Below are 12,762 nucleotides of genomic sequence, written 5' to 3' on the forward strand. Positions count from 1 at the left end.
GCAACCATGCGAACTGAACTATTGACCACAAAAGTACAGAAACGTCGCTGTTTGTGCTTCTTATTTCGACGTCATGGCAAACTGCAGGCGGTCTGTCGTCCCATTCTTTAAACATTTGTGCGTGTGCTTCTGCGCTGTGCGAGTTGTCACCGAGAACGTATAGCAGCGCAGGTTGTGCTTGGTGGCCGAGCAGATTCCCAACACATTCGCCAGCACCCCGTCTAGGTCACAGAGAAGAATTTGGCCTCCATGTGAAATATGAGCACCATGTTGTACATATCCGCCAAGCTTTTCGTTTCGTTCTGTATAGTGCGCTAACGGGTAACATCTAAGCTAAATTACTCTGTAAAAACGATGTTCACTCCTTTCTCCGCCGCACCCGCCGTGGTGGCACAGCGGCTGAGGTGTTGCGCTACTAACCCGAGTGCCTGGAACCTAATGCCGGCGGCGGCGGCTGCATTTCGATGGGGCTGAAATGCAAAAACGCCCGCGTACTGTGCGTTTAACCTGCACCAAATTTGGTGCAGGTTAAAGGACCCCAGATGGTCAAAATAAATATGGAGTTTCTTACTACGGTGCGGCTCATAATCAAAGCGTGGTTTTGGCCCGTCAAACCCCAGACTTGAATTTTGTTAACGTTCCCCGCCACCTTGACCATATTTAACATGGAGGCATGCAATGCCGTTTCCTAACACTCAGCCAGGGCACTGGCCCCTTATAATGGACGCCGATAGAAATGCAGGATGCGTCCAATCATCGGTTGTTTATCACTGCTTGTAGCGACGTTTGTCTTCTCAAACTATATATATATATATATATATATATATATATATATATATATATATATATATATATATATATATTATATATATATTTATATATATATATAATTTAATTATATATATAATTAATAATAATTATAATTATAATTATAATTATATTAATTATATTATATAAATAATTATATATATTATATTATTATATTATATTATATTATTATATTATTATATTATATAATTAATTATAATTATATAATTTATATATATATATATATATATATATATTATATATATATATATATATATATATATATATATATATGCAGGGTGTTTCTGCTAACTTTAGGCCAAGTGTAAACTCTATGCCCTCTATGACGACGCGACTAAATGCATGTTGCTCCCTTTGGTATGTAGCGTGTCGCGCTATTTCTATATGTTGCTTAATTGGCTATAATTAGTCAAGGATAATTAACCAACTTCTGAAGCAAGGAAGTTGCGAAGAAATTCCAATTAGAAAGTTGCAGAGCAGTTGGCAACACGTCCGAATAAACAGTTTCTGTCTTTTTATCTGTTAAGTATTAGTGTTTTCCAGCTTACTGCGGATGCTCGCAAAATACAAAAAGCACCACGTGACATGCCCGCCTGCGAGTCGTGATTGCACGGCTCCTAAGCCTTCTGCGCACAAACGAAAACATACCATTTAACCGGTGTGAACACCCGTCTGCTTATCGCCATCATGAACCGCAGCGAGGGAAGCACGTCGCTGGCGATCAATACCACAGCCAACGCCTTCGTCACTGCCCTGTCGCCTTTTAAGCGGCAACACACCCTGCTCGATGGTATGCTCGTTTGTGAGCGCTGCACGCACGGCGCGCAAGCGGGTATGTCAGGTGATATTTTTTGTATTGCTCGGGCATCCGCAGTAAGCTGAAAAACACTAACACTTAATAGATAGAAAGTTAGAAATTGCCTAATCGGACGTTTTGCAAAGTGCTCTAGAACTTTCTAATTGGAATTTTTCGCCTAACTTTGTTCATTCAGAATGGCTAATTTTCTTGACTAGTTAGCTACTTAGGAAAAATACAAGAATAGCGTGACACGTACAAGAGTGAGCAACATGCATTTGGTCGCATCGTCTTATGGTGCATCGGCATATTTTTAAACTCTGAGTAAAGTTAGCTGAAACCCGTGTATATACGTCTATGGTTCAAGTAACGTGAAACAACACCCTGTATATATGCAATGGTGATCAAGTGATCAGTAAAGCAACATATATGTGCAAAAGACGCACACATACATATGTGCGTGTGTTTTTCACATGTACTTCGAAACTCAATATTGCTCGTGACTCAGTGTTATTCAACAATAAGTTAACAGCATTTAGTCAACGACTTTATTGTTGGAAACTACTCAACAATGGTTCAATACTCAATACTTTTCAACAATACGTCAAGAGAATTTAGTCAACGACTTTATTGTTGAAAATTACTCAACATTAGCTCAATAATACTCAATACTATTCAACAATATATCAACAGAATATAGTCAACGACTTTATTGTTGGAAACTACTCAACAATGGCTCAATAATACTCAATACTGTTCAACAATATATCAAGAGAATTTAGTCAACGACTTTATTGTTGAAAACTACTCAACAATGGCTCAATAATACTCAATACTATTCAACACTATACCAACAGAATTTAGTCAACGACTTTTTTGTTGTGAACTGCCCAACAACTTTACTGTTGAATTAGTGCTCTGTGGTTTCAATAACTGTTGAGGTATTGTTGAAAGGCTATTGAGTCAACAGTTCGTCAACAATATGCCAACAACATTTCAACAGTCATTTTCATAAGGGATGGCGCCGAGCAGCGTCTGTGCCCTTTCCCTAAGCAAGCAAAACCGTGCTATCACTCGACAAACTTGGTTAATCACGTTCAACCACGGTAAATTTTGTTATTGAAAACAGTATTACTGATAGCTAAGCATAAGTATATATATATATATATATATATATATATATATATATATATATATATATATATATATATATATATATGCATGCATGAAGGGTGTCCTTACAGTAAAGCACGAAAATTTAAAAAATGTGCAAATGGCACGTAGCGCGCGCCAATATTACGTGTAGTGGCGGACTTCTTTCACGCCTGGGAAAACACTTTTATGTAGCTCGTATTGAGCAACAGCAAACAATATGGGGCGTTTTTCATGTTGCTCTACTATTTTCTCATTGACACTTTTCATCGAAGTGTAATATTTGAGAAGTAAGACGAATTATGTAGTTATGCGCAATGTAAAGAATAATCTGATTATCTCCAAGTGACGGAAAACCACATTACCTTGGTTCTGTCCAGCTACGTGGCATTTGCGTATTTTCAAATCGTGGTGCATAATACCTAAGACACTCTGTGGAGCTGCATATAGATGCTGCCATACATAAGTAGAGTTCAGAACGTTGGTTGGGCCCCTGCCTTCCCCTCCCCCTCCCCCCCCCGAGGAAAAACGAAAACTTGCCGCCTTGCGTGACACACGTTCAAGTATTATATTAGTCACACCCCACGATACTCGCAGTCAGATATTTCCATGTATGCGCAATATTCCATTCCCATGCTCTAAGACTGGGCAAGAGCTCTTCCACCGTCTCCCTACCTCGGTGCCTACACGGTTCGCCACTTTCAGGCTCGCTCGGCCACTTCGGCAACGCAGTGCTGCTCTGCCATCGCGCGTGCTTCTTTCTATCTTATGGACTGGGGCCGTATTCGTTATTTACTTCTGTCTTGTTTCCTGGTACAATTAACGTACGCTCGCCAAGGATTAAAAAATTCAAAAATGAAGTTTTCTTCAAACATTGCCGCAATCGTCAATTTTTTTCTGAATGGCAATCCGATGCCGTTTTCTTATAACTCGTTGCATAGTATACTGTTCTGTACACCAAGACGAAGTCTGTTTTCTTCAGTTTTCTCGTTTTCTAAGCAGTGGCACTTGAGATGCACTTCTCAACTCCAACTTTAGCGGGAGCTTCGTGCCGATCGTTTCTACGTGCCTGGATGATTTCCTCTCCTTTCTCACATCCTCGCTCTCTACGGCATTTTCCCCGTCCAAATTGCAGTACCAAGCAGAAGTGCATGTTCTCGTGTTGCGTTTAGCTGGTGCAATATTCGACACATTATTACCACAAATATGCTAGCGCTACAACAACTTGGCCACTGACCGGGAAAAGAAAAAGAAAAGAACGTTTTTTTTGTTTTTTTGCTCTGACATGAATGTGGTACGTACGAGTCGTCACGAGCGTGAGCGAACTGAAAACGATTGAGTGCCCCTTGGTACAGGAAAAGGGCTTATTTCTTCCATGGGGTTCTCACTGCCTTATCTGCAAACAACCAGAAACGATAGATCACGTTTTTCTTCATTGTTGGGGAGGGGTATTTTTTGGGGACGTACTACAAAGAACGTTAAAGAAACAATTTCCCCACGACCCTAATGGAATACAGTATCTACCCATCACTAACGAGGATGGTTTTTCGTTTGATATAACAATATTAAGTGGCCTCCACAGTATTTGGCGCTCTCGAATGGCAGGATACTACTGCGACCCCGACGCACGACCTACGCGAATTTATTTCCTTGAAACTGTGCATCGGTTTGTTGAGATTTTGAAGGTCGGTGGCGATACTCCCGAGTGGCTCTCAAAGGTGGAGCCACTGATGGCTCTGAACGAATTTTAATGTGACGAAGGCAGCCCCCTACCAGGCTCATTATGTCAATACGACGTGGTCATTGTACCCTGTATATTTTGTTTTGTGTACTGATATTGCAGTTCTTTCTTTGTCAAAGTCAGGCAATAAAGAAAAAAAAACAAGTAAGCCACCCGGTGGTGCTTTGTTACGAGCTTGTAATGCGCATGTTCATTACCTGGAGGACTAGGTATTGCACACGTCCCTAATTGCATTCATACAGGCGTTATGATAAACTGAGAACTTCTCCTTGAACGAGTAATCACGATGAGGGAAGTACAAGAGATAAATAAGTGATATTTCACCGCAACACTTTTGAGAAGGCAGCGCGACGTTAACGAAAATTGTATTTTGATTCGCACTCAAAACAAGCAATCGCCGGCAAAGCCTCTTTGTCACACTGCTACAGCCCGTAGACGGAGAGCTTACTTTTGGAATTTATTCGCGGTGGTAAAGGTCCCTACAGCCCAGCAAAGTCCAACAAAGCAGATTTTGTCGTAAAAAAAAAAGGCGTTCCTACCTTCCTGAACGCCACCAGTACGTCCAGATCTCTGGTTCCAATTCTCCACCAGCTTCAGTTCTTTCGGGAGTCGCCCAAGGCTCCGTTCTTGGTCCACTTCTGTTCCTTATTTATTTAAATGACTTGAGCTTCGATTCCCCAGTGCGATGCCGTTTTTTCGCAGACGACTGCGTTGTATACCTACCCATTCAAAATGCCGAGGATCATAGTATACTAAACGATTACCTGTCAGAGGTTTCGAAGTGGTGTCTGTCTTGGGAGATGTCTTTAAAGACCTCAAAGCGTGCAAAAATGACAATTACACGCAAGAAGCATGTTCATAATTACACATACAAAATTAACGGCACAGCCATTTCTCATGTAAATGAATACAAATACCTGGGGGTTGCATTTAGCAGTAATTTAAGCTGGAGCTCGCACATCCGGCATTTGGTTTCAAAGGCGTCCAACAGGCTTTGGCTGTTAAGAAACCGCCTAAGCATTGCACAATTAAAACAAACTTAACAGCCTACACTTCATTAGTACGCCCATTGCTGGAATATGCGGACGTTCTTTGGGATCCGCACAGCCAAGTAGATTATAATCGCATTGAAGGCGTTAAAAAGAAAGCACTGAGATTTATCTACAACGCATACGGTAGACATGTGTCTGTAACTAGTCTACTAAGGCAATCTGAACCCCAGACGCTTCAATCCCGCCGTAAGTTACACCGTTTAAAGCTGCTGCATGGTATTATTAATAATTTAGCAAACATTAATTTTGACTCTTACATGGAATATAACACTTCTCGCCCAACGCGCGGCAAACGCAACTCGACGATAGTAGTGCCACGATGCCGAACTAAACCTTACCAGTTTTCTTTCTTTCCAAAAACAATACCAGAATGGAACGGGCTTCCGCGTGACGTGGTCAGCTTGACAAACCAAGATTCCTTCTTATCTACTGTCGTGTCTGTGTTATATCTATAGACGCACCCGCCGTGGTTGCTCAGTGGCTATGGTGTTGGGCTGCTGGGCACGAGGTCGCGGGATCGAATCCCGGACACGGCGGCCGCATTTCGAGGGGGGCGAAGTGCGAAAACACCCGTGTACTTAGATTTAGGTGCACGTTAAAGAACCCCAGGTGGTCAAAATTCCCGAAGCCCTCCACTACGGCGTTCCTCATAATTAGAAAGTGGTTTTGGCACGTGAAACCCCATAATTATTTTGTTATAGACGCAGTGTGTTTGTTCATGCTCTTATTTATTTTGCATTTCTTTTTTTTGAGAAACGCAAGATATTTGTTCTTGCTCCTGTGTTTGCTTTTTTATTGTGTGCGCGCTCGCTTTGTTGCATCGCGTTGTACAGTGATGTATGTTTGTACCACTCCTGCCTTGGCTACCAAATGGCGGCTGGCAGTATTGAATAAATAAATAAACAAAAAATAAAAATAAAAACGCCCCTTCCAGTCCATGAAGATGGTCGAACAGCGAAGTTCTGTTAGCTAAACCATGCGCCATGGGATGACGAGCCCGTTCACGAGCAAACTTTCGCTAACGCTCCCGCTATAGGCAGCAGGTTTGACGATTGACGTCTTTGAGTTTCTCAGTGAGGTTACACACACGTTCACCTGCAACGGAGAGAATGTCGTCATTGACGGTGTGCCTGCAATGCGCCGAGGTCGCTAGCGTTCAATGTCTAGTTTTCTCGGTGGCGTGGTAGCAGCATCCACCCGGCATTGCCGCTTGCGTTTCTTCAAAATTAAATTGCTTCAAAATTAGATCTGTCCATCTCGTAAGACAGTGAACGGATCATAGCTCCATAAGCAATGGCTCATACCCGGCCTCGCCATTACGACGACAGAAGTGAAATTCTACGCTGGAATGACGAGTGGCAACGGAGCCTGCGGTGGACGACGACGAACACGGGAGCACGTTCGCGCGGTAGCGCCGAGGGGTGCCAAGCTGTGGAAGGAGACGACGCTTTAGCGATGTCCCACAACGACGGCACAAAGCCCGCATGAACAGCTTCACTGTAAAAATCGAGTAGTGGGTACAATGTCATAGCACATCGCTCTACACACCTTCACAGCAGCTCACCAACAGCATATGTGGCTAGACAAGATCAGCGCTCTCACGCTGTCACTGCTTCACCCTTGCAGCGCCCTGTTAAATCGCATGTGCACTCCGTACTTCCATTTGGCATTTAATTACCCTGTGTTTCTTTGTTTGCAGTTCGGCTATTGAGACGCGCGTTTGCAGGGTTTCTCATGTTACTGCGCTAAAGCTGTGCTAGAAGCAGGAGGCTCTGTAAGCAGCGAGGTCCTCAACTTACAAAATCCGGAAGCGGTAAAGCAGCACGAGAATCAAGCATTGCATGGAACGCGAGTATAAGCAAACGTGCGCAATGCCCTGCTATGCAGAAACTTGATATTTCCGGCGGCGAACGGCAAAAAACAGCGTACGGCTGAGGCTCCGATCGCGGTTCTGCGCTGTTTTCACGGGATGTGCACGTGCGGATTCACTTGCACTGCGTCAGTTCGAATCTACGCAGAGTACAGCGCGAACGAAGCAACCACAGTTAAACCCGGGACGCCCCCAACCCCTTGAAATGAAGTGGCATATCCCCCCCCCCGTCCACGCCCCCCCCCCGTCCACGCCACCACTCTTCACACACATTCCTAAAGCGCCGCCAAATCCAGCTTGAGACTTGGCAGCTATTCGACACTCAACATTTTGCTGCCTCTTTGACTCCTTTTGGATGGCAGTAGTTATTGGCATCTCCTGGGGTGTGAGGCCAGTTTTCTCATCAATTCGATGCCCGCGCGATTCACTGGAGATGCGTTCAGTTGTCACCGTCTATTGCAACGGTCACGCGCCTCGCTGTTCCTTCACTTGTTGAACCTTCTTTGTTTAGATCGATCCATCAACCAGGAATGTGATTCGGTTCGTAATCAGCTGGTCTGATTGCTCTTGGAACGAGGTGCGGCGGGACAAAACGCCAGCTGCGTTTAACTTTTCCTTTCGCCTCATTATTTCTCCGAGTGACCACTCATCGGGACGCCGGCATATCCACGGGACCCGCGATGTGGGTTGGAACGGTGGAGTAGAAAGGAACCCCACAGTAGGATACTTACGACGTAACTTCAAGAAACCTCACCTCCACTGAACATTCCGTTACGGGCGAGTGCGGATCTCCTTATGCAACTAGGAGTGCACAACACATTGGACGAGATAATTGAGGCCCAGGAGTCAGCCCAACCAGTGGCGTAGCCAGAAATTTTGTTCGGGGGGGGGGGGGGGGGCTACGCCACTGGCCCAATATATATATACACATATATATATGTATTTTGTAAAATATGTATTTTTTCATATATATATATATATATATATATATATATATATATATATATATATATATATATATATATAGCTGCACGTTGCAGCTCAGCCTCCTCCTTAAGAGGAAGCTTTAGCTCGGGTGCTCCTATTTAAGTACATGTAGAAGGGGAATTCGTTTTTCCCTGCAACCACTTCACCAAATTTGACGAGGTTTGTTGCATATAAAAGAAAACGTTGAATTCTAGTGACTACTGGTTTCGAATTTTTCATTTAGGTGGTAAATTATTTATTAAAAACTGGCCAAAATTGAAAATTTTCAGAACACGAAACTATCAAGTTTAAAACTCCGTGACTCAACAATGAAAAATGATATCACAATTCTGTGAATTGCATCTTATAGTACATCTACAGCAGACAAAATAGATATGCTACACATTAATCTAAAAAAAATTAGTATTGTGGAAATATGGCTTTTGCAGAATCCTTGTACACAACGTAACCAATTCACGTAAGATACAAATTGACACAGCAAACTTGTCCGCTTTGACTGTTATAATAAATGCCGTTTACAGAACCACAATATCTGTTCTTCATGCATAGCTATTAGTTTGTAAACGTCGTGCTTCTATTTTTTCAAACTTTCGAATTTTTCAAAATATTTTAAACAAAATTCAGGCCCTAAATCGAAGTTCTGTTTCAAACAGACACTAGGATTTAACTTTCTCTCTCAAATGCAACCAATTTCAATAAAAGCTATTAGCAGGATTATCTCAGAAAAGCGTTTCTGCGTTTTACAAGTATTTGAATAGGCCGCATCGGATTGGGCCCGAGCTAAAGCTTCCTCTTAAACAATTTATCGAGGGATCAAATACATGTATAATAACTACATTGTCATTGCAAAAGATGCTGCAAACGAATTCTTGAAAGCTACCCACTGTAAATACAAGTAAAATATGTATTTTCTCATAAAATATTGTACTCGTATGTGCCAAAAATTGTGCCCAACATAACTGACGTCAATGCTTCCATGTTTTTTGTCTCTTTATGTAGTAAAGAAAATATCACACGAACTTTAGAACTATATCAGTTCGAATCCAGGAAAGCAGTGCATGCCGCTGATATGAAAAATTAAAAGGCAATGAACTCAACAAGGTGAGGACAAATGTGTTAATGAAACTTTGTCACTCAAGAACCGTGCTTACATTCTTGTATATATGCAATGGCCAGTGAAAAATCTCAATGACGCTGTCGATGGTTTTGGCCCGGTCTTGGAATGTCTTTGCAACGTCCTTTGAACCGTTTGCTCCAACGCTTCACAGTGGTCAAAGAAATGAAGTGTTCAACGTACACGGCAGTCATATGGTGATTAATTTCTGTTTTGGAAACACCTTCAGCTGTCAAAAACTTCGCGACACCGAGCTGTTCAACTTTTGAAGTGTCCATTATGTGACGCAACCATATTCAACCCAGTGTATGAGAGCATTAAAGAACATTTATCTTCACACCTGCGTGTCACATTTGTAAATGAGACATGCCGTTCTCCTGCGCACATGCCTCGCAGATAATGAACCGAACCATTATTGCGCGGTTAGGGTAGGCTCACTTTCATTTGACTCGCCCTCGTACATTAGAAATGCAAAGATACAATGGGATATACAAATGCGAAAATACGGCTTGATAAAGGACAAAAAAGTGTCACTGGAAACAAAGTCCACTGCATGTATACACAAAACCTCGCAAAAAGATATTTAAGTATACGTATAAGTCTACAATGAGTCTATGTATGTAAGAAGAAGTAACTGTATATAATGCGTCAAACAAGGCAAATAAACATGTTGCACAATCATAGATTCACAGAATCCTAGATTCCGCCCCCATTCCATCCACTCCCCCCGATGTATTGCGCGCGACGGAAGGCGGCGCGCTTGCTCCCCGCTTTTCTCCTTTGCGCACACAAGACAGCCACCATCGTCGGCTCACCCATACCACCTCCCCTCCTCCGCTTTCACTCGCACATACAGCATGCAGCGCGTGTTCACGATGTTATCACCCTTGGACTTTATACGAAACATGAGGGCGGCGGCGACGGCCGGATTGCGCCTGGAGTGTCCATATAATTGCTTTCGCAATCATATAATAAACGTATCCGGTAACTGAAGCGTCCCGTTGCCCATTACTTTCCGCAAAAGAAGTATCAAAATCGAACTTTCACCATGCGACAATTCGCTACGCCGCAACAATGTATTTTTTTTTCTGTGAGGCGGAGACACCGAAATGAAAAAAAAAAAACGCATAGGAAAGTAAGTTGGCCAGAATCGAATGCCTACTTCGGGCACCTAATGGGGCTACGGAAGGAATACCGAAGAAAACATGAGACGCTTGGTCCACTGAGAACCATACGCATACTGCTCAGTATCCTACAGCGGCGAAACAAGACTTTCCGGAAAGGTTCCGCTCAAGTGATGGCGGCGAGCAACCATTGTTTTTTTTTTCTCGTCTGCAAGCCAGAAAGCGTCCAAAACTCTGTCAGGTGAAAATCCACTCGGCCAGAGCAAACCGAACGTGCACCGAAGTGCAGCGCACGGTGGCCGGGGCCATACGAGAAAAACGTATGCGTTCTGGCTGGCTCTGGCAGCCCGCGGGTAGGGTAGCGAGAACAAAAAAAGAAAAAAGAAAAAGAGAAGAGGCTCAATATGTCCTCGCGAATAAAAGTCAAAGTAGAAAAAATAAATAAGAATGTAGTTACTTTGGCTAGCTTTAGGGTCTTGACATGGATGTTCTGGCGTAGGTTAAAAAAAATGTTCATATTTTTTTTATGTGACATGACGGCTCAAATGAACCACCCCAATGCCTCGTCTCATTGGACCTCGCTGCCTGCTTTGTCAACTCGTCTGCTAGTGTGTTGATTTGGCTTGTCTCGTTGTATGTTCCGATGTAAGACTTTAGAAAAGTCAATAGACCGTTGGCGTCAAATGTTTATAGCAACATTAAACCCACAAAGTTCCGCAATTGAAAATCTAAAGCACAACTTTGGAAATGTCAATGCACCTTTCACATCAAGAGCTTATGAGATTTATACCCATAAAGTTTCGCAATTGATATCCATGCGCTCCAGATACCGTGGCCTCAGTGAGATGCCGCGGCGAGCCCGCTCACCATCAAAGCGCCATTGAAACTTTGTGCTCGGATGGGACTGCTTGGCGTTATGTGAGTCCCGGTGTATAGGCGTTGCCACGACATCCAGCCCGAGTTTGCAATCTTCACGGTTAAATGTCTTTTCGAGCGTCGAAAAGACATTCTAGACAAAATTCAGGGTGATTTCCGGCGCTGGGAGTTGCTTTGTTCGGCGGTGCATGGACAGCACGAAAACATTTCGGGCGGGGCTGAAGCCCCATAAGCCCCCCCCCCCCCGGCTACGCCCCTGAGCCCAACTGGCCCGTCTATCCTGTACCGCGGCTGGAAAAAAGATCCTGGTGGTTTTTGGGATCAACCCTATCCTCATGGAAGAGCGGAAATATGAAATTTCAGAAGATCAAAGGTACAACATACGAGTTGCACCGTTTCCCGGTAATGTTAATCCTCAACACAACGTAGGTAGACACAGGGCAAGAGCCCTCGCCCTCCTCAAGCGTACCAAGGACGATCCCTACTCGGCATGTTTTGTCGACGCTGCCCAATATAGACAGTCGTCTAACTAGCTTCGCCATTGCCCTCGTTGATCACAACGGACACATAGTGAATGCGGCTTCCCTGAAGTGCTCAACACCAACCAGAGCGGAGCAGGTCGCAGTTGCAATAGCACTCCTAGACAACAGCACATCATAAATCTTCACTGATTCGACATCGGCGGTCAGGGCTTTCGCTTCAGGATCCATCGCTGAGGAGGCTCACAAGATTCTCAAGAACAAGATCATCTCTCCGCACAACATCACGTGGCTTCCGGCTCACCTCGAACGCCAGCTTGACTCGTTTCCCAATCTCAATGATATCGCCCACTCCCAAGCGCGCGCACTAACCCACCGCACGGGAGCAGGATCGAGCTCAGACTCCGGGGTTCTCGAGTTTCGGGACACTCTCACTACTTTCAGCGAAATTACTACGCACTATCACATGGGGAGGAGGACTTATCCTCCCCCTCACAGCAAACTGGCTAGACCTCTGGCGTCCACTATACGCATGCTTCAGGCCAAGTGCTATCCAAACCTGGCCCTTTTCCACACGATCACTCCAGAGGCTTTTAGCTCTACTTGCCCCGACTATGGGGCTGTTAGCAATCTCGCACACATGCTCTGGTGATGCCCCTCGTTACAGGGACCCAATCGCATCACAGAAGAAGAATGGAGCTCTGCCATCGAGAGCTCAGAACTTTCACGTCAAACCTGGGCTG

At 43.9% G+C, this 12,762-nt stretch overlaps 1 protein-coding gene across 2 annotated transcripts in view; it reads left to right on the forward strand.

Moving 5' to 3' along the window:
* Positions 1-12,762, forward strand: part of LOC139057684 (uncharacterized) — a 504,738-nt gene that overhangs the window by 92,029 nt on the left and 399,947 nt on the right. The gene's annotated exons all lie outside the window — the stretch shown is intronic.

Source organism: Dermacentor albipictus, chromosome 3 (assembly GCF_038994185.2).
Source record: "Dermacentor albipictus isolate Rhodes 1998 colony chromosome 3, USDA_Dalb.pri_finalv2, whole genome shotgun sequence".
Classification (NCBI taxonomy): Eukaryota; Metazoa; Arthropoda; class Arachnida; order Ixodida; family Ixodidae; genus Dermacentor; species Dermacentor albipictus.